Below are 27,712 nucleotides of genomic sequence, written 5' to 3'. Positions count from 1 at the left end.
GCCAAATGTCCTGCTTTAGCACTGGACAATTTAAATAACATGCTTCTACATGGTACATCCAGAGAAATACTTGAAGAAATAGAGCACATCCAAAGAAACTATTTTGGAAGTGAAACCCACTTACAAAATTCAACATCTTTAGAAAAGAGTAGCAACAACTTTACAGATGGCAACCTTCTACTACACACATATAAACAAGAAATACTAAATTTAAAAGCACATCTGCTGAAATAACAAACCATGTTTGTTTATGTGGCCGCAGGACTTTTTATAAAAATAGCACCGAAACTGTAGATATAATGTACAAAATAGAAGATAATGAAGAATCCAAGTGGTTCCAATTAGCTATCTATCTTATAGCAAAAAACAAATACGAAATTACTAACCCCTCAATACTTTTCAGATACTGCACTGCAAAACTTGACAACAACCAAATACCTTTGCATGCTATAACTAACAACTTGGACATATTCCCACTGCCAAAACCACTGCAACAAAGTAACTTGTATGAGAGCATTATAATTCAAACAGTGCACCCATTTCAAGCAATAATATACCTTCAACCAAAAACAGCAAAACAACCTCCCTCTGTATTACTAAAAGGCATTGGCGGCAAAGTAGTTTATTTGCCATTATATCTCAAATAAAATGTAGACAGTCTGATGACCAATAGATCAATCTTTGATTATTTTAATGAATGGCATACCTACAAAACTTTGGCAGCAACTAGTGGACTTACATAAAGTTAGAGAAACCCTGCACTATCTAAAAGACTACAAAGAAATAAACATTGAAGAAAACATGAGGGAAACTTCTGAAATAATTCAAGACTCATCAGAAACTGGCCAATTTCAACTTCTAGATCGTACTACAGCAGCCAATATTCTAGACCATTATACTATTCAATCACTGCATTGCAAAGACACCATAGATGATGCACTGCACACTTACCAAATGCAGAAATCCAAAGGATCTCCAATCAGCAAATGGTAAAAAAGCGTAGAATGCTGAGCCTTTCCTCTACTCTTTCCTACTGAGAAAGGAGGAAGGTACAATGAAAGACCCACACAAATAACAGCATCAGAATACCGCTCTTTACAAATGTGTTCTGAAGATCCCAGATTCAGACAAAACATTGAATACATATTCCACCTTCTCTTTGAAAGTGAAGTAGCAACTCTATGCTACGGAGTTGCACACACATTGGAATCAGGTACCACTTTTCAAAATATGTCTGCTACGCAATTATTACAAAAAGTGCAAGAAAAAGATGAAGTTTTACAGTCAAGCATTACAAATCTTTTAGCAAACATGTGTGGCACAAAAGAATACTGCAGAAGTACGCTGTATGATAAGAAACCTTGGGCCACCCCCATGGTTTATGACATTAAGTTGTGCAGAGCATGCATAGGAAGATCTGTACGATTTCCTACGCATAGCAAACAAAAACAAAATTCAATGTAGACATAAAACCTTTCCTCTTTTGATACTGTAAATGTATCAAGATACTTCCATCATCGCTTTATTGCCATACTACACTTCATTTGTAATAAAACAGTTCCTCCCCTCAGAGAAGTGCAACACTTCTTTTGGAGAAAAGAATACCAAGCCAGAGGAGCACCACACGTCCACATGCTTTTGTGCATTAAATGCACTGCTAAATTTGGTCAGGAGAGTGATTCCACTGTTTTGCAGTTCATTCCGAAATATGTCACTTGTGAAATCCCTACACAAACTACACATAGTGACCTACATGCACATATTTTACAATTTGAAAAACAAAAATGTGCCATGTATTGTTGGCGCAAATATAAAAACAAAGGGAAAAACTACACCAAATGCCGCTTTGGTTTTCCTAGACCAGTTTCAACAACAGGACAAGTGAACAACTTCATGTCTTCAGTTAGACATAGTGTCAAAGGAAAATCACCTAAGAACACATACTGCATAAAAAGAACAGAAGAATCTAAGTATATCAATGATTACAATGCAATCATTGCCCTCCTACGGAATGCAAATATAGAAGTGCAGTAAATTGCAGACAATTCCACTGCATTTGCACAATAGGTCACAGCCTACTTAACCAAAGCAGAGAAAACAGAGCTGAAAGACCTCTGGGACAACATATCATCTGACAAAACACTGTCACAGAAATTGTACAGCTTTGGCATAAAAATGCTTTCCAATAGAGAATTTGGCTGCTACAAAGCCGCAGACTGTTTAACCGGCACTGCTTTGCATTGGAAATCTGAAAACATAGTATGGATAAGCCTTGGTCCTGCTAAATCCAGAAAAAGAGTTCTCAAATCATATTATGACATAGAAACAATAGCTAAAAATGATCCCAACAGCCAAGACATTTTGAAAAACATATTACTAGATACATACTACCCAAACAGGAGTGCCGCTTTGAAAACCATGTGCCACGTAGCCTAAAACTTCACATACAAAAATAATATTAAACCAGATGAGAAGAAAGGTAGATACAGAGTCGAAAACTGTGAAGACAGCCGAGTGAAACTTACCAAACACAGCCTAATTAATCATGTGAAATTGTCATTAAAAACTCCTCAACATAAATAACTGTATTACATGGCCCTACTACAACTTTTTAAACCATGGAGAAAAGATGAAGATTGATTAGATATCCATATCTCCTATGAAGATGCTTTCAAAGCAAATGAAAGCACTATAACAGATATAAATGTTACGCATTACAAAACCATGTTAGACAATGAATGGCAACAAGATGAAGAACTCCAGGCACAACTAACAGGGTAATTTATAGAATTTCGCAGAAAAGTGTCGCAAGCGGCTGGCGCAGAGTGTCCGCGTGCGATTGTGTGCGCCAGGCACGTGCGCTAAAACCGATTTCCGCGCACAGCGTATTCATGGATTTCATGCTCCCAAACCAGCCGTGGCGCAGAGTATCGCAGCGAGCCTGCAGCAGCGCCAGTAACGCCCCCAAGAACGCCCTCGCGCAAGGAAAAGCCATCAACATCGCTAAATCATCGCAAAGGGCTGCGCTAACCCTGGACCAGTTTACACGGCTGCCAAACAAGGAACGCAAAGCGGGCAACCTTCATATCAGGAGTACGCGGGAAGTTTTACACGCGATTAGCCAGGGTACGTGTATTACAGGGGTAGGCAGGAAGTTCAACACGCGATTGTCCAGGGAACGTGAATTACAGGGGTACGCGTGAAGTCTTACATGCGATTAGCCAGGGCACGTGTAATACAGGGGTACGCGGGAATTATCACACGCGATTTGGCAGGGTACGTGAATTACAGGGGTGCGTGGGAATTATCACACGCCATTTTGCTGGGTACGTGTATTACAGGGGTGCGTGGGAATTATCACACGCGATTATGCTGGGTTGGTCCTCACAGGTGTTCCCTGTACACCCTCCACGGCCCCTGCAGGCAGCCCACAAAACAGGGGACTACCCTGCACACCTGCTCATGTCCCCCTGCACCCCCACCCCCCAGCCACCAGGGGCACCCACCACCAGGCCCCCACCCATGTCTCCTACCACACCCACCCCCCAGCGCTGTGGGGCACCTGCCAGCAGGCCCCCACCCATGTCCAACCCATGTCTCCCACCACCCCCACCCCCCAGCAGTGCAGGGGCAGCCTCCACCAGGCCCCCACTCATGTCTCCCACCCCCCAGCCACCAGGGGCTGCCTCCACCAGGCCCCCACTCATGCCCAACTCATGTCTCCCACCACCCCCACCCCCCAGCCACCAGGGGCAGCCTCCACCAGGCCCCCACCCATGTCTCCCACCACCCCCAACCACCAGCAGTGCAGGGGCAGCCTCCACCAGGCCCCCACCCATGTCTCCCACCACCCCCACCCCCCAGCCACCAGGGGCACCCTCCACCAGGCCCCCACCCATGTCTCCCACCACCCCCACCCACCAACAGTGCAGGGGCAGCCTCCACCAGGCCCCCACCCATGTCTCGCACCACCCCGACCCCCAGCCACCAGGGGCACCTACCACCAGGCCCCCACCCATGTCTCCTACCACCCCCACCCCCCAGCGCTGTGGGGCACCTGCCAGCAGGCCCCCACCCATGTCCAACCCATGTCTCCCACCACCCCCACCCCCCAGCCACCAGGGGCACCCTCCTCCAGGCCCCCACTCATGCCCGACTCATGTCTCCCACCACCCCCACCCCCCAGCCACCAGGGACATCCTCCACCAGGCCCCCACCCATGTCTCCCAGCACCCCCACCCCCCAGCCACCACCAGGCCCACCCCCCAGCCACCAGGGGGAGCCTCCACCAGGCCCCCACCCATGTCTCCCAGCACCCCCACCCCCCAGCCACCAGGGGCACCCACCACCAGGCCCCCACCTATGTCTCCTACCACCCCCACCCACCAGCGCTGTGGGGCACCTGCCAGCAGGCCCCCACCCATGTCCAACCCATGTCTCCCACCACCCCCACCCCCCAGCAGTGCAGGGGCAGCCTCCACCAGGCCCCCACTCATGCCCAACTCATGTCTCCCACCACCCCCACCCACCAGCCACCAGGGGCACCCACCACCAGGCCCCCACCCATGTCTCCTACCACCCCCACCCACCAGCAGTGCAGGGGCAGCCTCCACCAGGCCCCCACCCATGTCTCCCACCACCCCCACCCCCCAGCCACCAGGGGCACCCTCCACCAGGCCCCCACCCATGTCTCCCACCACCCCCACCCACCAGCAGTGCAGGGGCAGCCTCCACCAGGCCCCCACCCATGTCTCCCACCACCCCCACCCCCCAGCCACCAGGGGCACCCACCACCAGACCCCCACCCATGTCTCCTACCACCCCCACCCCCCAGCGCTGTGGGGCACCTGCCCCCACCCATGTCCAACCCATGTCTCCCACCACCCCCACCCCCCAGCCACCAGGGGCAGCCTCCACCAGGCCCCCACCCATGTCTCCCACCACCACCACCCCCCAGCCACCAGGGGCACCCTCCACCAGGCCCCCACCCATGTCTCCCACCACCCCCACCCACCAGCAGTGCAGGGGCACCCTCCACCAGGCCCCCACCCATGTCTCCCACCACCCCCACCCACCAGCAGTGCAGGGGCAGCCTCCACCAGGCCCCCACCCATGTCTCCCACCAGCCCCACCCCCCAGCCACCAGGGGCAGCCTCCACCAGGCCCCCACCCATGTCTCCCACCACCCCCACCCCCCAGCCACCAGGGGCACCCTCCACCAGGCCCCCACCCATGTCTCCCACCACCCCCACCCACCAGCAGTGCAGGGGCAGCCTCCACCAGGCCCCCACCCATGTCTCCCAGCACCCCCACCCCCCAGCCACCAGGGGCACCCACCACCAGGCCCCCACCCATGTCTCCCACCACCCCCACCCCCCAGCACCAGGGGCACCCTCCACCAGGCCCCCACTCATGCCCGACTCATGTCTCCCACCACCCCCACCCCCAGCCACCAGGGGCATCCTCCACCAGGCCCCCACCCATGTCTCCCAGCACCCCCACCCCCCAGCCACCAGGGGCACCCACCACCAGGCCCCCACCCATGTCTCCCACCACCCCCACCCACCAGCAGTGCAGGGGCAGCCTCCACCAGGCCCCCACCCATGTCTCCCACCACCCCCACCCCCCAGCCACCAGGGGCAGCCTCCACCAGGCCCCCACCCATGTCTCCCACCACCCCCACCCCCCAGCCACCAGGGGCACCCTCCACCAGGCCCCCACCCATGTCTCCCACCACCCCCACCCACCAGCAGTGCAGGGGCAGCCTCCACCAGGCCCCCACCTATGTCTCCCACCACCCCCACCCCCCAGCCACCAGGGGCACCCACCACTAGGCCCCCACCCATGTCTCCCACCACCCCCACCCCCCAGCAGTGCAGGGGCACCCTCCACCAAACACCCCACCAACCTGGATGACTCCGTGCCATCTTCCCCCGTTGGGCCCTGTGGGGTCCCAGCTGCCCCTTCTGCTGCCGAGGAGTCCAACTCCGACCTCCGCCTCTTGGACCTCCCCTCGCCAGCTGCGGCCTGGGACGCTGCACCAGACTCCTCACTCCCCGACGAGATCACAACTTGGGAGGGGATCCGGGCCTTGCGTCTTCGGCTGGTGGTGCGACCCCTGCCGCTGTGCTCCACAGCACCTTCTCCGCCCTCTTCATCAGTTGACGCTGCAGACAGGGAGAAAGAAAACACAGGCATCAGGGCACTGTAAAATGGACTCATACACACATGACAGTTATACATGAGTGGCATTGGTAAACCTCACACATGGCATCACAATCCCCAACACACATTGCATTTCAACTTGCACACATGAGCCATACCACAGCCATAATGCAACAGCAAGCACCATCCATTCACATACAACAGCATGGGCAGCCAAAGGTCATCCACACATCACATGCAACATAGGGAGTACACTACACATGCACACACAACACCAAACCTGCATGCATGTGTACACCTCCGCCAACTGTCGCAGTGTCTCGATCGACATCCATGTCACACCTGACAATCATTCCTCCACATCCTGTGCCATGCAAGCCCACACACACAAGCACCATCCATGTGTCACACATGAGACCCCTCGCATGTGTCACCCTCACAGCCCTGTACAACCCCCCTACTTGGCCACATAAAAATACATGTTCAACCTGCACACTCCTGGCACACCACCACACGCACAGCTTACAATCAGTATGCATGTACACTTACCGCTCGACTCCAGACGAGTCTGCTTCTCAAGGACCTGGATGTGGAGCGCTGGGGATATGCGTTCCAGGACACTCATCTGATCTTCCGACAAGTGGCCCCGCCCGCCCCTTAGCATCTGCTGCCATCATGAGGCGCCGGGCCTTGTTGAGGGTCCTGGACCTGAAGTCCTCCCAGCGCTTCCTGACACGTTCGTAGTCGCGGACTGCCACCTCCTCCGCGTTGATGGCAGTCACGATGTCCATCCAGATCCGAGTCCGTCCTTCCTTGTCGGGGTGCAACCTTCCGAAGAGGGCATCATACTGCCCCAGGACATGCTCCACCAGGACACCAACTTCCCTGGCACTGAAGCTGGTGCCCCTCTGCCTCCTTGGCCGGGGGTTGCCACTGGTGCCAGATGTTGTAGTGCCCGACATGGCAACCCCAGAGGCAGGAGTGGGTGGGCAACTGGGTCCTGTGGCTGGGCTGTGGGGCGACGGAAAAGCAGTCGGGAGCCTTTGGTTCCAGCAGGGGTGGTCACAGCAACAGCACCCCTGGCTGATGTGCAGGCAGCAAATGGCAGGGCACGTGGGCAGCAGGCAGTCAGGCAGCAGCAGATGGCAGGTGGGAGCGTGCTCAGGGCTCTGGGGGGCAGTAATTTGGCCTCCTGGGCAGGAGCGTGGTCTTTCGTGTGTGAACGCGTGGACAGCTTGATACGGAGTGATTTTGCACGTGAAAATCCCACACGTCTACATGTAAATCGATGAAAGGCCCTTAGCGCGTAAACGCGTCACTAGCGTATGCGCGTCTATGAAGTCACGTGCACGCGTAGGAAAAAGTTGCGTGACACGTCCGAGTGTCAAAGCGTGTTATTGGTGGAAATAGCCCTACACGCAGAAGTTACAAAGCGTGTAATTGGTGAAAATGGACCTACACGCAGAAGTGTCAAAGCGTGTAATTGGTGCAAATGGAGCTACACGCAGAAGTGTCAAAGCGTGTAATTGGTGCAAATGGACCTACACGCAGAAGTGTCAAAGCGTGTAATTGGTGCAAATGGACCTACACGCAGAAGTGACAAAGCGTGTAATTGGTGCAAATGGACCTACACGCAGAAGTGACAAAGCGTGTAATTGGTGGGAATGGGCCTAGCACGTACACGCCGCGTAAGTGACGCTGTACGTGTGGGCCTGCATATAAGGTCTGTGTAGAACACCAATTCCTTGTACGTGCTTTTCGTGGAGAGCGAGTGGGTGAATTCTGTACTTCTTGTCGTTTCACACGCGATTTACTTCACGGCGTTTCAAGTTCGTACTCCCTGTTACCTCTGACAGCTTTTTCTATTTTTTCTCTTGTACTGGTTTACCTGGGCCTGTTCCCTCAAACAGTGTTCCCTTCTACTGTTGTCCTGTCTCCTCAGACAGCGTACATATCTTCTTTTGGCAGGGGTGTTGCCAACCAAACATGCTCATTTTTCACGCTCTTTTACCTGGCAGACAGTGAGTCACGCACGTATCTAACATCTGTGCTTGCCCCGTATGTAGCCTACCCCTTCAGAGGTCATTCTAGGCTGCGTGTGACACGCATACGTTCATTCTTGTGTTACTGGGTGCCACAGCGTAGTGCAGGTTTTTCTTTCTGCACACGTGGTCTAGGAGAGGTTGCGTGCACGTCATCTCCCTTTTTTGGGCCTCCTGTGCGTTGCGTGACCCGTCATCTTTCCCCAGGGGTTACATTCAGCCTTGCTAGAGCACTAGGGTACAATTACCATCTGGTACCCAACCCCTTTGACCCCCAATTGCCCAGGACAATAGTCTACAGCCACTCCCATACGCACATTAATATCAGTGCCATGGCTGGGAGGCGAGGATTCCGTAAGGGTGGCAAAGGTGGAAGAGCCACAAGTGGTGGCCGTGGTGGATCCGGTAGGGGACGTGGTCGTAACTTGCAGGGTGAGCCTGTCCCCCCATGTGTGGAGGACCAGTCAAGGGCACCCATAATCCCCCCCCCTCCCGTTGAGGCTGATGTGGCTGACACCATCCATGCTCAGCCCTTGTTGGACCAGCCCATTGTGGCACCAGACCTGGCTGACTCCATGGCTGACTTCCAGGTCAGCAGGGCTAAGACACGTGCGCTGGTGCACGTTGATGCCATCATGCCACGTGGATCTGGGGCAGCAAGGTCATCTGCTGCCCCAAGTAGGCAGGGCGGAGAGGCTGCAGGGGCAGCTGCGGCTCCATCCACCCCAGCTCTCACACACCCAGCCAGGACAGTGTCGTTCCTAGTCCATCCTGCTGACATTCCCCCTGACACCATTACACTTGAGCCAATGCCTGCACCAACTCCCATGCTGAGTGTGCAATCCCACACACCTGATACAGAGCCCACCAGGGCTCCTTCCCCTAGTGTCCAGAGCGGCGCAGGACACTCAGGATCACCACCACCTTCCAAGCGGAAGAGGAAGAGTGCTCGTCCGGCACAGGCTGATGCCCCAGACACGGCTACACAGTCCGGCTCGTCCAGGAAGCCAAGCTTCACGGATGACGAACTGAATGCACTTGTCGAGTATGTGTCCGGACATGATAACGAGATGGTCATTGTTGCAGGATCCAAGACCACACCTGCACAACGCCAGGCACACTGGCAGACCGTTGCGGACATCGTAAGTGCCCTTGGAATCGTGAGGCGCACAGCCAATGATTGCTATAAGCGCTGGAATGACCTAAAGCGCAGGGCAAAGAAGAAGCTGGCCTCAAGTCATGCCGCAACTCTAGTGACTGGAGGTGGGTCTCCAGTAGTAGACATGGAACTCACTCCACATGAGTCAGTCGCTGGGACCTACGTCACGGAGGAACAGATCCAAGGCGTGGGAGATCTGCCTGATTACGAGGCATTGTCCGGTGAGTGCACATGCATGTGTGTGTCATCCATGTGCATGGTGTGTGTGTGAGGGCTTCTGTTTGTGTGCCAGGTGAGAGTGTGTGCGCCTGAGTCATATGGGTCAGCCATGTGCTTCATGCAATACATCCTGCGCAGCTGCATTTGGCCATTGCAGTATCCCTTCTGCCAACAGTAGACATCTAGCCCAACAGCACGCCAGTTGCCCTTGAAGTGTCACCTTGCCACAACATTGTTGCTTATTTTTCTCTGTTCATTCAGACAGATTGTTTGCATTCCACCACTTATACTAGGCATTTCTCAGTCCTCTAGTCACATGTCTGGCATGGCTATGGTAAAGTGGAGTGACTTTGTTACCTGGATATCATATGTTCACACATGTCCCTGTGCAATTGGACCATTTAGGACTGCCAGCTCCAGGTGAAAATCAGACCTGTTTGATTTAGAAAAGCTATTACATGCGGGAACTGGACTGAATGAATAAGTGCTGCCCTCCTCTCCATCTTGCCTCAATAGCAATGGTACATGCCATCTGTGTGATGGCATGTGTGTGTCACCTGGCAATCACAGGCCAATGTGTGATGCCACTGCCAGGCAGCATGCAGGAAATGTGTTCATCTTCCATCTTTGTGTCATCAGTGTGTGCCATTTGCCTGCCCTTCATACGCAGTGAGGGTGCATGCATGGGAGGGTCTTAGTCATGTGGGACATGTGTCAATCAAGTACTGGTTCTCTTGTTTCTCAGCCCTCATTGTGTGCCATGGTGCTAATGCCTGTTTCCATTTCTCTGTTATTATGTCTTTGCAGGGGAAGACGCACCTGATACTGCTGGGGTTGTGGAGATGGTGCAGAGCCAGGAGGGGTCAGAGGGCCGACCAACCACCAGTGAGGGACGTGGTGTGCTGGTGGGTGAGAACCCACAAGTGCTGCAGGTCGTGCTCTCAAGGGGTGTCTCTGGCTGCACCTCCCCCGAGCTGTACTCAGCTGTTGATTCGGATGATGAGACCTACGTGCCGTCGCAGGTGAGTGTTCCAGGGAGGGAACCACCTGCACCAGGGTCAGAACCCTCAATGGGGATGTCAGTGTTGGCAGCTAGGCCTTTGGTGGTTACGGATGCAGGGTCACACTCCGCGACATCTGATCCTGTTCCTGGGCCAGCAGATCAGAGGGGGAATGCAGTCCTGCAGCCTCAGGCAGTGCCGGCACAGCAAGGCGCAGTCCGCCTTGCGCCAGACAGGTGTGGTGCCCGCCGACGTGGTGGCCGTACGCCACCTGGAAATACCGCATGGGAGCAATCCATTTACGGTATGGCTACCCAACAGGCAGCATCATCCGAGATGATGGCTCAGGCCATGGATAGGGTGGCCACTTCCATTGTCCCCCCTGAAAGGCTGATGGAGCGACTAGAGCAGGCAACCGACTCCATCTGCCAGTCACACAGGGAGGACATGTTGGCGTCCAACAGGGACAGGCGGGCGGCACTGGCGACTCTGCAGGAGGCCATCTCCATAGAGTCCCAGGGCCACAGGGAAGCCCTGAGGCAGGAGCTCCATCAACTCAGGACGACTCTTGTTGAGCTTGAGGCTTCAACACACCAAAGGACAGAACAGCAGCTGGAGCGTCTCACCCGTACGCTCTAAGCTGAGATGCAAGCAACGAGGGCGGAGGTCCGGGCATCCCGTGAGTTGTTGCATGGGGACCTCCGCACCCTCATCCTCCAGAACGAGACCTACCACACCCGCATGCTTGCAGCCATGGAGGAACAGAGTAGGGCCTTGCGTGGGCTGCCTCCCATAGTGCTACCACCTCCGGATGCAGCTGCACAGGGTGATAATAGCGACAGCAGTGATACTCCCACAATAGGGTAGCCGTGTGGGCCATGAGCCCATGGAGGTGTTTTTTTTCCCCAGGATCCACACAGGTGGGTTTTGGTGTGCACCCTGTCCTCGGACCTCCTGGGTGGCCTCCCCAACCCCCCCGGGCCCATTAATGGCCATTTTTGATTTTTTTTTATTTTTATTTTTATTTTTATATTTTTCCCAATTTTTTTGGGACAATTTGTTGGCTTCCGTGGTTCCTGTGGGCATACGCTGCATTGTGGCTGGGCACATGCAGGCTTGTCATGTATTTGGTTCAGATGCCTGGGTTTGAGTCATACACACCCCTCCTGCTTCCCGTTTCCATGGGCTTGCAAAGGGTGTGCCCAAGTGACATTGAAGTACATGGTGACATTGGACTCCCACTACATGTGTGGGTAGTCTAGTCAATACTGTGTATACATTCCTAGTGCATATTGCTGTTCTGTTGTACACTGCATGTTGCATTGATGTGTAACTCATCATCTGTGTCTGCCTCCCAATTTACAGGTCCCTTCCTCATGTCTACACAAGGCCCTCTAGTCTGGAGATGGGGTCCTTGTTGGCAGCAGTGCACCTACAACTCTACATGGCGCCAACACTGTACAGTTGGAAGTGGTGGGAGTGCAGGTATTTCCAGGTGGTGAGACTACTGATTTATTACATTAGTGAAGTCATGTTAATGGTAGTACCTGCTCAAGTTTGTTGTTGGTCCTGCATTACAGTGAGCATTTCAGGTGTAGCAAGTTTCAATTGGGGACACTGTACATCGTGACACTTGTCATGTTGTGGGGATTACTTTGTTTACCTGCACATAGCATGACAAGGCACGGTGTGTTGTGTGGCGGTGCTGGGGATGGGTTGGGTGACATGGCACTGTCCTCTTGTTGCATTTAGCAAGTGGGTATTCATTTTAGCTGCTTGAATGTGTTTCTTCACAAAACTGCATTGGTGGTGTGTGTGGGTAGGGATGCACACATTGTAAAACTTCCAGGTGAACAATCTCAGGCTGATATGCTTTTCACGGTTGAATCTCCAGACATTCAGGATCAGTGTCAGGTTGAGTCATCATTGATTGTCAGATGGAATGTGCCAGGCCAGTGTGCACTCCACAGGGGTGTGATCACTATGTGAAGTAATTAGCCACTAGCTGTGTACGGGCTGCCTCCCCCCGTGCCCTTTCCCCTCCCATGCGCAGCGGCTGTGCATGTGGTTGGGGATGTGGGGCCACCACCATGTCCACGGCCAGGCCCCGGCGTGTTGCAACGTTGTGCAGGACACATGCTGCCACTATGATCCTGCACACTACTGGGGGAGAGTATAACAGCTGCCCGCCAGAACGGTCAAGGGAGCGAAAGCGTGACTTTAGCACTCCGAATGTGCGCTCCACTATGCCCCGGGTTGTAATGTGGGCTGTGTTATATCTTACCTCGGGTGGCGTGGTGGGGTTCCGAATTGGCGTCATCATGTGGGGGCTGAGAGGGTAGGCACTGTCCCCTGTGGAGGTGGTGATTGGTATCATTGGTGGGGTTGTGACCTTGCTCAGTATCCAACATGCATGCATGTGCAGTGGCATACATACTCACCAAGCAGCCATGTATCGCCATGCCGCCCAGCTTCTAGGTCCCGGCTTAGGGTGGACATTCGGTAAATGAAGCTGTCGTGGGTGGACCCGGGATAGTTGGCATATACTGAGGTGATGATTCCCTTGGCATTACATGCTACCTGCACGTTGATGGAATGCCAGTGCTTGCGGTTCCTATAGATGTGCTCAGATGCCCTGGGGGGACGTAGAGCCACATGGGTGCAGTCGATGGCACCTAGCACTTTGGGGAATCGTGCCACACCGTAAAAATCCAGGGCGGCAGCATGCCTTTCTGCAGGTGTTCTGGGCAGGTATATGTGCCTGCGGACTGATGGGCGTGCAGTGATGATGTTCAAGACCTGGTGTAGGCAGCGTGACTGGGTGGCCTGTGACACCCCACCCACTATGGCACTTGTCCGCTGAAATGATCCAGTGGCTAAGAAGTGCAGTACATTGAGGACCTTCTCCAGGGGGCTGAGTGCTTGGGAGCACAGGGTGGGTGATGTGAGGTCATCCTCCCACTCACTCACCAGGTCCAGTATTATGTGTGGTGGAAACCTGTACCTCCCATACACCTGGTCATCAGGCATCCCGAAAAGGCTGGTTCTGGGTGTGAATATTCTGGCCCTGACTATCCTCCTCCTCCTCCTTTGGTAGCCCACTGCGACTGCTGCTAGGAACGGTATGTTCATCCTGGCGTCTGAGCTTGTTATTGTTAAAGTGCGCAAATTTATGCTTTGCGCGTGTTCTAGGCGAGCGTGTGACCCGCGCACCCCTGGAATCCAGTTCCCAGTCCAATAGCGTGTGGAAATTCCCACGCACCACGGGATACAGGTGCGCTGACGTACTTGCGTGTGTAAGTGCCCGCGCACCCCTGAAATACACGTACATAGGCCAATCGCGCACTTTTGTCCAATTACACGCGATGACACTCTGACGTGCAGTATTTCCACGTGTGCTCCGTCATCACGTGCTGAGTGGGGAACACCCGTGCGGGTCACGTCACAGACGCACTTATGCGCTGAGGGACTCTGGTCCAATAGAATCGCGTATGCGTGCTGACGCGCTTACGCGCTAAGGGCCTTTCCTCGGATTTCACGCTGACGTGCAGGATTTTCACGTGCCAAATCACTCCGTATCAAGCTGGCCACGCGAAAACACACGGAAGACCACGCTCCTGCCCAGAAGGCCGAGTTACTGCCCCCCAGTGCCCCGAGCAGCCTCCCACGTGCCATCTGCTGCTGACTGCCTGCCTGCCTGCCTGCTGCCACCGTGCCCTGCCATTTGGTGCCTGCACATCAGCCATCTGCAGGGGTCCAGTTGCTGTGTCCACCCCTGCTGAAACTGAAGACTCCCGACTGGGATTACATCGCTCCACAGCCCAGCCCCAGGACCCAGTTGCCCACCCACACCTGCCTCTGGGGTTGCCATGTCGGGCACTTCCACATCTGGCACCAGTGGCAACCCCAGGCCAGAGGGGCAGAGGGGCACCAGCTTCACTGCCACCGAAGTTGGTGTCCTGGTGGAGCATGTCCTGGGGCAGTATGATGCCCTCTTCGGATCGTCCCGCGCCAGCAAGGAAGGACGGGAGAGGATCTGGGCCGACTGTGTGGTTGCCATCAACGCGGAGGGGGTGGCAACCCGCAACGTCCAGAAGATCAAGAAGCGCTGGGAGGACTTGAGGTCCAGGACCCTTGTGAAGGCCCGGCGCCTCATGGAGGGGGGCCGGGGCCACATGAGTTCCATCCAGATGAGGGTCCTGGAACGCATACGCCCAGCGCTACACGCCCAGATCCTTGAGAGGGAGGCCCGTCTGGAGTTGAGCGGTAAGTGTCCAAGCATTACTGTGTGAGACAGGGCATGTTGCGGTGTGCTGGTTCTATGATACTTGCCTGTATGTGTGCCATAGGCCATGTATGCATGTATGTGTGCAGGGACATCATAGTAATGCATGTGCGACCAGTGATGTGTGACCCACATGGTTGTTGCATGTGTTCAAATGCCGCATGGGGAGCCCTATGCAGATTTTGAACATGAGAGCATGCCAGTCTCTGTACCTGGACATGGGTGGGGGTGAGGGATGGGTGCTGATGCCAGGTACATATATGGTAGCCATGTCTGTGTGCCTGACCTGCGTGTCTGTGACTTGTGCATGCCATGGATGCATGACACATGTGTGTGACAATGCACAGATTCAGTGAAGCAGCCAAATTACCCTTGTATCCGCTGTGTTTGGTGTTTTGGGGCCAGATGGATGTGACTGAGGTGAAGTGTGTGCATGTGATAGGCATGAGCCATGATGCATGTGAGTTACATATCATTGAATGTTTCAAGAGTCCATTGGACATGCATGGAAATGTCCATGGCATGCACCATGCCTGTTACTGTGTGTGTTTTGCCTGGACTGACCCATGTGTTGTGGAGGGACATGATGGAAGTGTACTTTGACAGTGGTGCTCATCTGCTATTGCTTCCTGTCTAGGGGACCATTGTACAGTACCCTGATGCTTGTGTTCTTTGTCTCCCTCAACGCAGCGGCTAGTGAAGAAGAGGGCGGAGACGGCGCTGTGGAGCAAGGCGGCGGGGATGCCCCCACGGCTGCAGCGGAAGGGGTGGGTGAGCCCCCACAGGGGCCTGCTACGGTGGAAGACGGTGAGGAGCCATCCAGGTTGGTGGTTTGCACAGAGGAGGAGGAGGAGGCCGCCACTGGGGCACACATGGGGCCTGGTGGGGGCATCCCTGCTGGTGCAAGTGGTGCAGTCCAGGGCCAGGGGCAGGAGGCAGCACAGGTCACCGTGGAGGGGCCTGTGCATGTCGCTGTCCCTGACCCTGTGAGTGCACCACCATGCACCAGCAGGGATGCCCCGTCCCAGGCCTGTCCGCAGGTAGAGGGGATGTCCATGTCACCTGACTCCCCTCCACCTGCGGACGTGGGAACCCCTGGCCGTGTGGAGAAGGTCCTGATTGGGGTCGCGATGCGCACGGCTGTGATTCGTGATGCTGTGCGTGCTTCCTGGGAGGAGCACGCACGTCATCACGAAGTGCACCGTGCCGACGTTTCCCAATTGGGATCGGCCATGTTCGGGGGTTTGCTGCATGTGTTGGCCAATCTGGCGGCCCTCTCCTCCTCTGTGCAGGCTATACACCAGTCGTTCTCCTTGCCGTCTTCCGGCCCAGATGCCACCAGGGCCCCCTGTGGACCTGCCCCGACCAATGCAGCCAGCTCGGTGGGGATCCCATCCCTGCCACAGTTGGGAGTCGGAGGTCCAGCAGGGGTGGACAACACAGCAACTGGACCCCAGCAGATGAAAGATGTGACAGCATCATCGGGCAGGGCACGTGCACGACGGCGTCGGTGGTTTCCATCAGCCTGGATGCCGTCGTGCTGGCAGAGGCAGTGGCGTCGGAGGCAGCAGCAGGCTCGACGTGGGAGGCATCATGGCTCGGGGCCATCAAGATCAGAGGGGCAGGCATCGGCCGGAGGGCAGGGCAACCCTGGGATGGTGGTGTCTTCCGTGTGGGAGCAGTTGGTCCAGCGGATAGGTGCGGAGCGGCAGCGGGCGGAAGAGGAGCGGCTCACCATGGTCAGGGCGGAGTTCTCCATGCGTCGGGCGTTAAGGCGGGCTGAGTGCCTCGAGGAAGCTCGCAGGGAGTTTGAGCTGAACATGGGGTTATCCCTGCGAGACCTCGGGGCCAGGACAGAGTACCGCCTCCAGGACATCGACATGGAGTTCGATGATGCCCTGGCCAGCAACATCACCGAGTGACCCGCAGGACTTGCCCGCTGCCTTTGTATATAGTTATTTAGTTAGTTAGTGTTAGGTTTCCTTTATTCATTTTTATTTTTTTGGACCGCTCGGACAATGGCCACTTTTTTGTATATATTTTTTTCATTAGGTAGTAGTAGGTTTCATTTATGGTGTTGGACCCTGGAATATTCGTGTATATAGTTTGCTTTTTGAAGAAACATTTTTTTTATTAATTATTGTGTTCACCATGAGGAAATGGTTTTTCATTATTTTCCTTCCACATGATATTGCGTTGGACAACATTTGTTTTTGGATTACTTTGTTTTTTTTATTTTTACATTTGTTCTCGGACATGGACCATTTATTTTGTTATCCCCATTGTTGTATGTTTGATTTGTTTACTTATTTTTCATCTTTAATACATGTTTTTTTAACTTTCACTTGTGGTATTTTCTCATTGGTTTCATACATGTCATGATATGGGTTTTGACATTCACTTGCACCCATTGTGTATGTGTGTGTGACGGACATGTGTTCATTTACATACTTGCCATTGGGGTTGTATCATGTAATTGCATTCACTATGTGGGTGGATGCAATCCTTGCCTGGGTGTTTGTGCTGGGTATGCTGCCCATTACTGCCATGATTGAGTATCGTCAGGACCTGGGGGCAGGGGGACATGTGTGGGTGCCTGGTGGAGGCTGCCCCTGCACTGCTGGGGGGTGGGGGTGGTGGGAGACATGGGTGGGGGCCTGGTGGAGGGTGCCCCTGGTGGCTGGGGGTGGGGGTGGTGGGAGACATGGGTGGGGGCCTGGTGGAGGATGCCCCTGCACTGCTGGGGGGTGGGGGTGGTGGGAGACATGGGTGGGGGCCTGCTGGCAGGTGCCCCACAGTGCTGGGGGGTGGAGGTGGTGGGAGACATGGGTTGGACATGGGTGGGGGCCTGCTGGCAGGTGCCCCACAGTGCTGGGGTGTGGGGGTGGTGGGAGACATGGGTTGGACATGGGTGGGGGCCTGCTGGCAGGTGCCCCACAGTGCTGGGGGGTGGGGGTGGTGGGAGACATGGGTGGGGGCTGGTGGAGGGTGCCCCTGGTGGCTGGGGGGTGGGGGTGGTGGGAGACATGGGTGGGGGCCTGCTGGCAGGTGCCCCACAGTGCTGGGGGGTGGGGGTGGTGGGAGACATGGGTTGGACATGGGTGGGGGCCTGCTGGCAGGTGCCCCACAGTGCTGGGGGGTGGGGGTGGTGGGAGACATGGGTTGGACATGGGTGGGGGCCTGCTGGCAGGTGCCCCACAGTGCTGGGGGGTGGGGGTGGTGGGAGACATGGGTGGGGGCCTGGTGGAGGGTGCCCCTGGTGGCTGGGGGGTGGGGGTGGTGGGTGACATGGGTGGGGGCCTGGTGGAGGGTGCCCCTGGTGGCTGGGGGGTGGGGGTGGTGGGAGACATGGGTGGGGGCCTGGTGGAGGGTGCCCCACAGTGCTGGGGGGTGGGGGTGGTGGGAGACATGGGTTGGACATGGGTGGGGGCCTGCTGCCAGGTGCCCCACAGTGCTGGGGGGTGGGGGTGGTGGGAGACATGGGTGGGGGCCTGGTGGAGGGTGCCCCTGGTGGCTGGGGGGTGGGGGTGGTGGGAGACATGGGTGGGGGCCTGCTGGCAGGTGCCCCTGGTGGCTGGGGGGTGGGGGTGGTGGGAGACATGGGTGGGGGCCTGCTGGCAGGTGCCCCACAGTGCTGGGGGTGGGGGTGGTGGGAGACATGGGTGGGGGCCTGGTGGAGGGTGCCCCTGGTGGCTGGGGGGTGGGGGTGGTGGGTGACATGGGTGGGGGCCTGGTGGAGGGTGCCCCTGGTGGCTGGGGGGTGGGGGTGGTGGGTGACATGGATGGGGGCCTGGTGGAGGGTGCCCCACAGTGCTGGGGGGTGGGGGTGGTGGGAGACATGGGTTGGACATGGGTGGGGGCCTGCTGGCAGGTGCCCCACAGTGCTGGGGGTTGGGGGTGGTGGGTGACATGGGTGGGGGCCTGGTGGAGGGTGCCCCTGGTGGCTGGGGGGGTGGGGGTGGTGGGTGACATGGGTGGGGGCCTGGTGGAGGGTGCCCCACAGTGCTGGGGGGTGGGGGTGGTGGGAGACATGTGTTGGACATGGGTGGGGGCCTGCTGGCAGGTGCCCCACAGTGCTGGGGGGTGGGGGCGGTGGGAGACATGGGTGGGGGCCTGGTGGAGGATGCCCCTGCACTGCTGGGGGGTGGGGGTGGTGGGTGACATGGGTGGGGGCCTGGTGGAGGGTGCCCCTGGTGGATGGGCGTTGGGGGTGGTGGGAGACATGGGTGGGGGCCTGGTGGAGGCTGCCCCTGCACTGCTGGGGGGTGGGGGTGGTGGGTGACATGGGTGGGGGCCTGGTGGAGGGTGCCCCTGGTGGCTGGGGGGTGGGGGTGGTGGGAGACATGGGTGGGGCCTGGTGGAGGATGCCCCTGCACTGCTGGGGGGTGGGGGTGGTGGGAGACATGGGTGGGGGCCTGGTGGAGGATGCCCCTGCACTGCTGGGGGGTGGGGGTGCTGGGTGACATGGGTGGGGGCCTGCTGGCAGGTGCCCCACAGTGCTGGGGGGTGGGGGTGGTGGGAGACATGGGTTGGACATGGGTGGGGGCCTGCTGGCAGGTGCCCCACAGTGCTGGGGGGTGGGGGTGGTGGGAGACATGGGTTGGACATGGGTGGGGGCCTGCTGGCAGGTGCCCCACAGTGCTGGGGGGTGGAGGTGGTGGGAGACATGGGTGGGGGCCTGGTGGAGGGTGCCCCTGGTGGCTGGGGGTTGGGGGTGGTGGGTGACATGGGTGGGGGCCTGGTGGAGGGTGCCCCACAGTGCTGGGGGGTGGGGTGGTGGGAGACATGGGTTGGACATGGGTGGGGGCCTGCTGGCAGGTGCCCCACAGTGCTGGGGGGTGGGGGTGGTGGGAGACATGGGTGGGGGCCTGGTGGAGGATGCCCCTGCACTGCTGGGGGGTGGGCGTGGTGGGTGACAAGGGTGGGGGCCTGGTGGAGGGTGCCCCTGGTGGCTGGGGGGTGGGGGTGGTGGGAGACATGGGTGGGGGCCTGGTGGAGGCTGCCCCTGCACTGCTGGGGGGTGGGGGTGGTGGGTGACATGGGTGGGGGCCTGGTGGAGGGTGCCCCTGGTGGCTGGGGGGTGGGGGCGGTGGGAGACATGGGTGGGGGCCTGGTGGAGGATGCCCCTGCACTGCTGGGGGGTGGGGGTGGTGGGAGACATGGGTGGGGGCCTGGTGGAGGATGCCCCTGCACTGCTGGGGGGTGGGGGTGGTGGGTGACATGGGTGGGGGCCTGCTGGCAGGTGCCCCACAGTGCTGGGGGGTAGGGGTGGTGGGAGACATGGGTTGGACATGGGTGGGGGCCTGCTGGCAGGTGCCCCACAGTGCTGGGGGGTGGGGGTGGTGGGTGACATGGGTGGGGGCCTGGTGGAGGGTGCCCCTGGTGTCTGGGGGGTGGGGGTGGTGGGTGACATGAGCAGGTGTGCAGGGTAGTCCCCTGTGGTGTGTGCTGCCTGCAGGGGCCGTGGAGGGTGTACAGGTAATACCTGGGAGCACACAGCCAAATCGCGTGTGGAACTTCCCGCGCACCCCTGCAATCCACGTACCCTGACTAATCGCGTGTGGAACTTCCCGTGCACCCCTGAAATCCACGTACCCGGCCAAATCGCGTGTGGAACTTCCCGCGCACCCCTGAAATCCACGTACCCGGCCAAATCGCGTGTGTAACTTCCCGCGCACCCCTGAAATCCACGTACCCTGACAAATCGCGTGTGGTACTTCCCGCGCACCCCTGAAATCCACGTACACGGCCAAATCGCGTGTGGAACTTCCCGCGCACCCCTGCAATCCACGTACACTGACTAATCGCGTGTGGAACTTCCCGCGCACCCCTGAAATCCACGTACCCGGCCAAATTGCGTGTGGAACTTCCCACGCACCCCTGAAATCCACGTACCCTGCCTAATCGCGTGTGGGACTTCCCGCGCACCCCTGAAATCCACGTACCCGGCCATATCGCGTGTGGAACTTCCCGCGCACCCCTGAAATCCACGTACCCTGACAAATCGCGTGTGGTACTTCCCGTGCACCCCTGTAATCCACGTACCCTGCCTAATCGCGTGTGGGACTTCCCGCGCACCCCTGAAATCCACGTACCCGGCCATATCGCGTGTGGAACTTCCCGCGCACCCCTGAAATCCACGTACCCTGACAAATCGCGTGTGGAACTTCCCGCGCACCCCTGAAATCCACGTACCCAGCCAAATCGCGTGTGGAACTTCCCGCGCACCCCTGAAATCCACGTACCCTGCCTAATCGCGTGTGGGACTTCCCGCGCACCCCTGAAATCCACGTACCCTGCCTAATCGCGTGTGGGACTTCCCGCACACCCCTGAAATCCACCTACCCGGCCATATCGCGTGTGGAACTTCCCGCGCACCCCTGAAATCCACGTACCCTGACAAATCGCGTGTGGTACTTCCCGCGCACCCCTGAAATCCACGTACCCTGCCTAATCGCGTGTGGGACTTCCCGCGCACCCCTGAAATCCACGTACCCGGCCAAATCGCGTGTGGAACTTCCCGCGCACCCCTGAAATCCACGTACCCTGCCTAATCGCGTGTGGGACTTCCCGCGCACCCCTGTAATCCACGTACCCGGCCAATTCGCGTGTGAGACTTCCCGCGCACCCCGGTATACACGCACACATTTTTTTTCTGTCAGCGTGTGTCTGTGTTTGTGGGTACCCCTTTGCACGCCATTTGTCCTGGAGGGCCACAGTATTGGGCATTCATCATGGCTGTATATAGGTGCTATTTGTTGGCGCACCTTTTGGCGCACATTTCTTACAGGCGCAGAGACGCTACCGCCTGCTTTCTTGTGGCGGTCGTGTTTGTGCCTGTGCGCTGGTTTGAGCGTGCGCTTTTTTGCCCTATTCTATTCCATGAATACGTGTTGTAGGCGAGCGTGTGGGTGTTTCCGCGCACTTGTACCCTGTGCTTCCCCCGTGACGCCCACATTTTGGCAAGTTGTTCCCCATTCTGAGTGTTACGCCCCGTGTTCCGCCTACTTTTGTTGCGTGCGCCGCGCTATGTGCGATTTTCGCTGTGGCCTGTGCGATTTTCGCTGTAACCTGGCGCACGCCGTTAGATGGCCTGTGCGCCAACGTGCGCCGCGCACTTTTTTATCGCACATCCGATGGTTTTCTCGCGCACGGCCTTCCATGAATCGATGTGCGCTGCTTTTCGTGCGATTTTCACACTTGCACTGCGATTTTCGCTATTCCACTGCGATTCGCACATTTTTGGCCACTTGCGCCGCGCTAATAATTCCATGAATCGGCTTGTAAATATAGACACTCCTAATAGCAGTCAACCTTCACTAACAGGAAGCCAACAGCCACTTGGACAGCTACTCACAGCAAATGAGTCATAATTAGCCATGACTGAAGTAGAAACAGTCCTGTGGTGTCTGCAGACACTTCAGATGTTCTAGGAAATATGTGACTATTTATGCATTACAGGGTTGTTGAAAAGCAGTTTTTGGATGGCTTATAACTTTGGCACTACTCAATGAAACTGCAATTTTGGAATATTATTCTAGACCTGATTGAGAACAATTTTGCAAAGTTTGGTGGGATTCTGTCAAAAGGGGACGAAATTAGAGGGGGTTCCCCAAATATTGTAAAGGCTTATAAATGTGATGCCATTTGATGAATCTGAACAACAGGTAGCAAAACATTTTTGGATCTAGACATACATGTTTTTCGAAAGTTTGGTGGGATTTTGTCAAGAGGGGGCTAACTTACAAGGGGGTCTCAACATTTTTAGATGTCTTATAACTTTGTTGATGTTTGACAAATGTGGACACATGTTTTCAGAAAGATTATAGACCCAACCTTGCATGTTTGTGTGATGTCTGAATGGATTTTGGAAAGTGGGGGCTAAGTTATATGACTATTGTATGTATGTACATTTTGACACTTTTGAAAAATAAAACATAGGTGGATTTCCAGCAGACTTCTGTAAGGAGCATTGGCAAGGACCTCAAAGTATGGTTTTGCAAATGTGCCTGTGCATAATTTCTTGGCAGGTGTCATAATGTAGGTATACACATTAACACCAATATTAAGGTCACTAGTTATGCTGCTTTTGCAGAATAATGTGATGGCAGTTGTGCACTCGCCACTACCTCACTTGTCCCGTCCTCTCTCAGTCTCAATGCTGCTGTCCAAATATGTCTTTCCCCACTTGTCTGGTCAAGTGTTGATAACCCATCAATATAAAGCACATATCGTCCTCCTGTAGCTTGAGGGTGTCACTGAATTATTCTAATTTTGCAATGCAGTCATGTGCATAGTCACCCTTTTCTAGAATGTTGGCGAAGAAAGTCGTTGAGTTGACAAGTATGCATCTCACTATCTTGACAGCTGGCTTAGATAGTAATACCCCAAACCCTGAGGCCTTTTGTGTGGTCAGTGTGCTTTTTGGTCTTTCCAGTATTGTAAAGGCAGCATGCTCCACGAAAAGAGTGATGCTGCATCCCATGGTAATACTCGCTGATTTGTCCACTGCGAATGCAGCTGCAGCCAAAGCTTGTTTGCATGTATAGTGTCCTATCACTACTGGGTCTAATTTCCCACAGTAGTGCGCTAGCGGCTTGTGCACCAAGCTGGTCTTCTTTGTCAGTACTGCTGTCATTACTACTTCATTCGAGTGATAGAAAAGGAAACATTTCTTTTTATAGTCTGGGATCCCTAACATTGGAGCTGTGCAAATGCCTCAGTAATTTCTGTTGTCCATAGTATTATCTTCTCCCCTTTCTGTGCTTCCTTTAGAGCACCTAATAAAGGCAATGTATAAGTGCTGTAATCAAATACCCATGCCCTGCAGTATTTGCATAATCGCAAAAACTGCTGCATCTTTCTAACTGTTGTGGGTTTCATTGTCCTGCATGTTGCCTCTGCCCTCTCTGGTGCCTGCCCAATGTATAACACTCTGTGTAGCAATTTTGGAGTTTGGCCTTGTGCACCTTGTATCCCTTGTCTGCTAGTACTGTTAGCATGTGTACTGAGTCGTTTCTACATTGTTATTCTGTCTTGCTACAAATCAATGCGTCACCTATGTGCCCTGCATCTGCACATTGCCTAGGTCCATCTGAAGGACCCTATTGAATATGGAAGGTGATTTACAGTACCCTTGAGGAATTCTTGTTTGTTTCCTCTCCTTATTTCTGAATTCTTGTGAGTTTGGGTGTAATGGTAATCAGAAGAAAAACATTCTTCAAATCTATGACCATGAATCAGGCAGCTTCAATGGGGATGCTGCACAAAATTGTTGCTGGGTTCGGAACTAAATTATATTCTGATCCTACAATAGGTTAAGAGGGTGCAAGTATCGTATAAAATGCCATGACCCCCCTGACGTCTGTTGACAGGTTACACCTCAGTGCAGCATGGTGATTCTTTTGGCACTAGGATGCCCTGCTTCACTAGTGCTGCAATGGTCTCATAGATACCTTTGTCTGCCTCCCATGAAATTGGGCAATGTTTAACATGTAGTAAAATTGCTCTTGGATTCAGTTTTATTTTCACTGCTCCTATCCCCTTCTGAAGCCCCACATCGTAGGGACTTGTGGTCCATAGTATGCTTGGGACCTTTGCCAAATCCTCCTCGAGAAAGGTTGGTGGTGCTTTCAGCATGTGTTCATTCTCTGTAGTACTTCACTTTTCACTCAATATGTGATGCTCACTTCGAACACCATCTCGTGATCTGATCTGTTGTCTCTGAATAGTTCTTTGTCTGTGACTGTGGTTAACCTGTACCCCTCTGCTATGGCAACCACTGCTCTCCATAGTCACACTGTGTCATCTGTCCTATACACTGTTATCCACTCATCTCCCACTATTACTGCCTCTAATTCTAGTGGCACTATCATCCCATCTTCCCCATCTAATGGTAAACTCTGGCCTGCATAAGTACTCATTTGGAAGGTGTCATATTTTCCATTAAATCCATGCAGGCAATGCTATTATGATTTCAGTCCTGTATTGGAAAAGCTCCTTGTCCACTGACACCCCCCTCTGTACCTTTTATCCACAATAGACTTGAATGATTTCCCTCACGTTTATAAGATGTATTCCCAGTGTGGAACACACTATCCACTTGGTGAATTAAATGGTCATGTTAAATCTACTCATCATGTCTCTGCCCAGTAAATTTACAATTGTCTGTCGGGAATAAAGTAGGGGCAAGGATATCATGCTCCCCTTTCCGTTGCCCTAGAGAATCCTTGATCATTCATGGCATCACCTGTCATACTTTTTTCCCTTCCCGAATGCAGGATTTAGTCGCCCCTGTGTCTACTGGAAAGGAAAAAGTTGTGTCACCTATCGTCATCCCTATACGTGGTTCCTCTGCAGGGTTAGGTATAATAGATAGGATGGAACACATCAAGTTCATCTGTATGCTGTCCTATTGAGGGTACAAGGACATCCCGTTCCCCATGAATGGGTTGCCTGCCACTACCGTGAACCCTCCAAGTTCCTAATGGGAGTCATTGTCATGAAGTCTGTTCATGTCATTGTCCTGTCGTTTTGCTCTGTGCTGTTCTGCATAAGCATTGTTTGCTGCACTGTGTATGTGTGTTGTGTGTTTCCTTGCATCTGTGGCATCTGTGGTGCCTGTGAGTACTGCTGCATAGGTGATTGCATTTGCAGTGACTGCATCATGGGCTGATGTGTCTGTAGGTATGCATTCACTGCCTGTCCTTGTTGTGGTGTCTGGTCCTGAATGTAGTATTCATCCTGTTCCCCCTGGTATACTGGCTGGTATTGCATTCTCCCATTCTGTTGCGTTATTCCCCTGCATCTGCACACCCTCGAGATGTGCCCTATCTGTCTGCACACCCAACACTGGGGTGTCACTCTCCCCTGCCCTTAGAATCCCACAGAAAATCCCTCTGGGCACTGCTGTGTTTGTTGCCCATGGCCGCAAACCCTCTCAGGAATCCCCCATGGTTCTGCTGCACCTGATGCCCATACTGAGTCATCTGGGTGGTCCCCCACTTCCTCGAAACCCATGCTCCTCATTACACCGCCCCATGAATCCACCCGCCGTGGGTGGTGGTGTGTGCTGCATCTGTGGTGCTCCTTGCCCTCCAATGCTCATCAATACAGCCCTTTCCCAAGCATATTTGGAGAGCTTCCTTTGCACTAACTTTGCTTCCTCCTGTTTTCTTTCATCATGTGTTTTCTTCACATTCTCTTGCCGAGGCCTACAATAGTGTAAAATTGTGAGCTGTATTGCTGACCAAGGTTTTGCCTCCTTCACCACTAAGTTCTTGAGTTGCTTTTGCAACTGCTCTGGCAACCTTTGACATACTATGCAATAGCATATTGCTACTGTTTTTTTCAAACAGTTTTCGTGTTTCAAAGCGCCAAAGCTCTTGAATCGTCTGAATTTAGTGTAATGGGTTTTCATCTTCCCCATTTTGCGTGCCATATTCGCACTAATGTCTGAAGTGTCTGGGTATTGTGTCCTTAGAGCTTGTCATACAGCGGATCAACAGTTTGCAAATGGCGTGCCATTGCATGTCGTGTCCTATGTGGTTAATCCTGGGTACCCTGCCCTTTTCCATACATCATCAGCGGCCTCCCCAAGGATTGGCACTAGTAGACTATTAGTCTCTTTACATCTCCCACTGCTAATTTCTGTCCCGCTTTCAAACTTTCCATTTTGTATATCCATTTCACTGCATCCACGGTTAACAAGGGAAACCTACACCTCATATTTTCCTTGTCTGTGTGCTTTTATGGTATGTAATGAGGTTGCCCCCTCCCTTTTCCAGTAAGGGCAGTTGTGTGACCCCGATCTCCCATTTGCTCCTCGTGTCAATTGAATCTTCCTATCTGACCCCCCAAGCATCTTTAATGTCAGGACATTCCTTGGCCATCTCCCCCTTGTTTCACCGGAGATCCGTAAGTCTCTGCATGTATGGGAGCAAGTCATCCAGACTGTGTGATGCATCTCTGGTCTGTTGTGATCGATCATCTTTGTCACTCCTAAATCCCCAGTATCCTTCTCTGCTTCCCATGCCATGCTTCTCTCTGCACTCTTCCCTGTCGACTGATGCTTAGGTTGCCCTCTTCACTCATCCTCACTTCCCTCTATTTCCCCATCTGAGTCAGTGTCCATATAACTACAAAGATCATCCATGAACCTCAGCCTTCTTGAGGCGATGTGTTCGCTGGGCTTCCCTCCAAAGTCAATCAGGTCCTAGCTACCCCTGCCCCCACAGGACCCAATGTCTGTCCTGTCTGATAGAGAGGCAGTCCTGTCCTGTGTGGTAGTGCTATCTGGGTCTGTTTGCCTACCTCCTCCCATTTTGTGATCTTCCTTGCTCATTGCCCTCTTTGCCTTGTGTCTCTTATTGCACACTTCTCCGCCTTGCAATAGCGATCTCTTATGAGTCACTCTATTTCCCACTTTCTCTGTTCCCTCTTCACTAAAACTTGCTTTGCCTCTCTAACTCTTTGAGTTCCCTCCTTCTCTCTATCAATGCTCTTGTTCCTTTTCTTCCTCCCTTTGCTTGTCTCTACACGCTCTCTCATTTTTCTCCTCTTCTTCCTTTTACCTTTAGATCTACTTCTTCCATTATCGCTGCCGTTTTCCATGCTTTGCTGCTCCCCTTATGACCCCCCATTTCTTTGATTGCCCCTGCTGCTGCTCGCTTTGCCTGTCCTATCAATTTTAGGAGTATCTGCCCTCCTACTCCTTAGTTTAAGGCTATGCCCTCTAGCCCCTCCTTGATGCTAATCTGTGTCTAGCTGCTTGCTCCCTTTTCATTGTCTTTCTGTCCAGCCCCATTCTGCCCCTCCTCCTTGGTATACAGATGTGTGTAAC

Source organism: Ambystoma mexicanum, chromosome 3p (assembly GCF_040938575.1).
Source record: "Ambystoma mexicanum isolate Mex_15411 chromosome 3p, UKY_AmexF1_1, whole genome shotgun sequence".
Lineage (NCBI taxonomy): Eukaryota > Metazoa > Chordata > Amphibia > Caudata > Ambystomatidae > Ambystoma > Ambystoma mexicanum.
The sequence above is the reverse complement of the archived record's forward strand: the minus strand, read 5'-3'. Positions refer to the sequence as shown.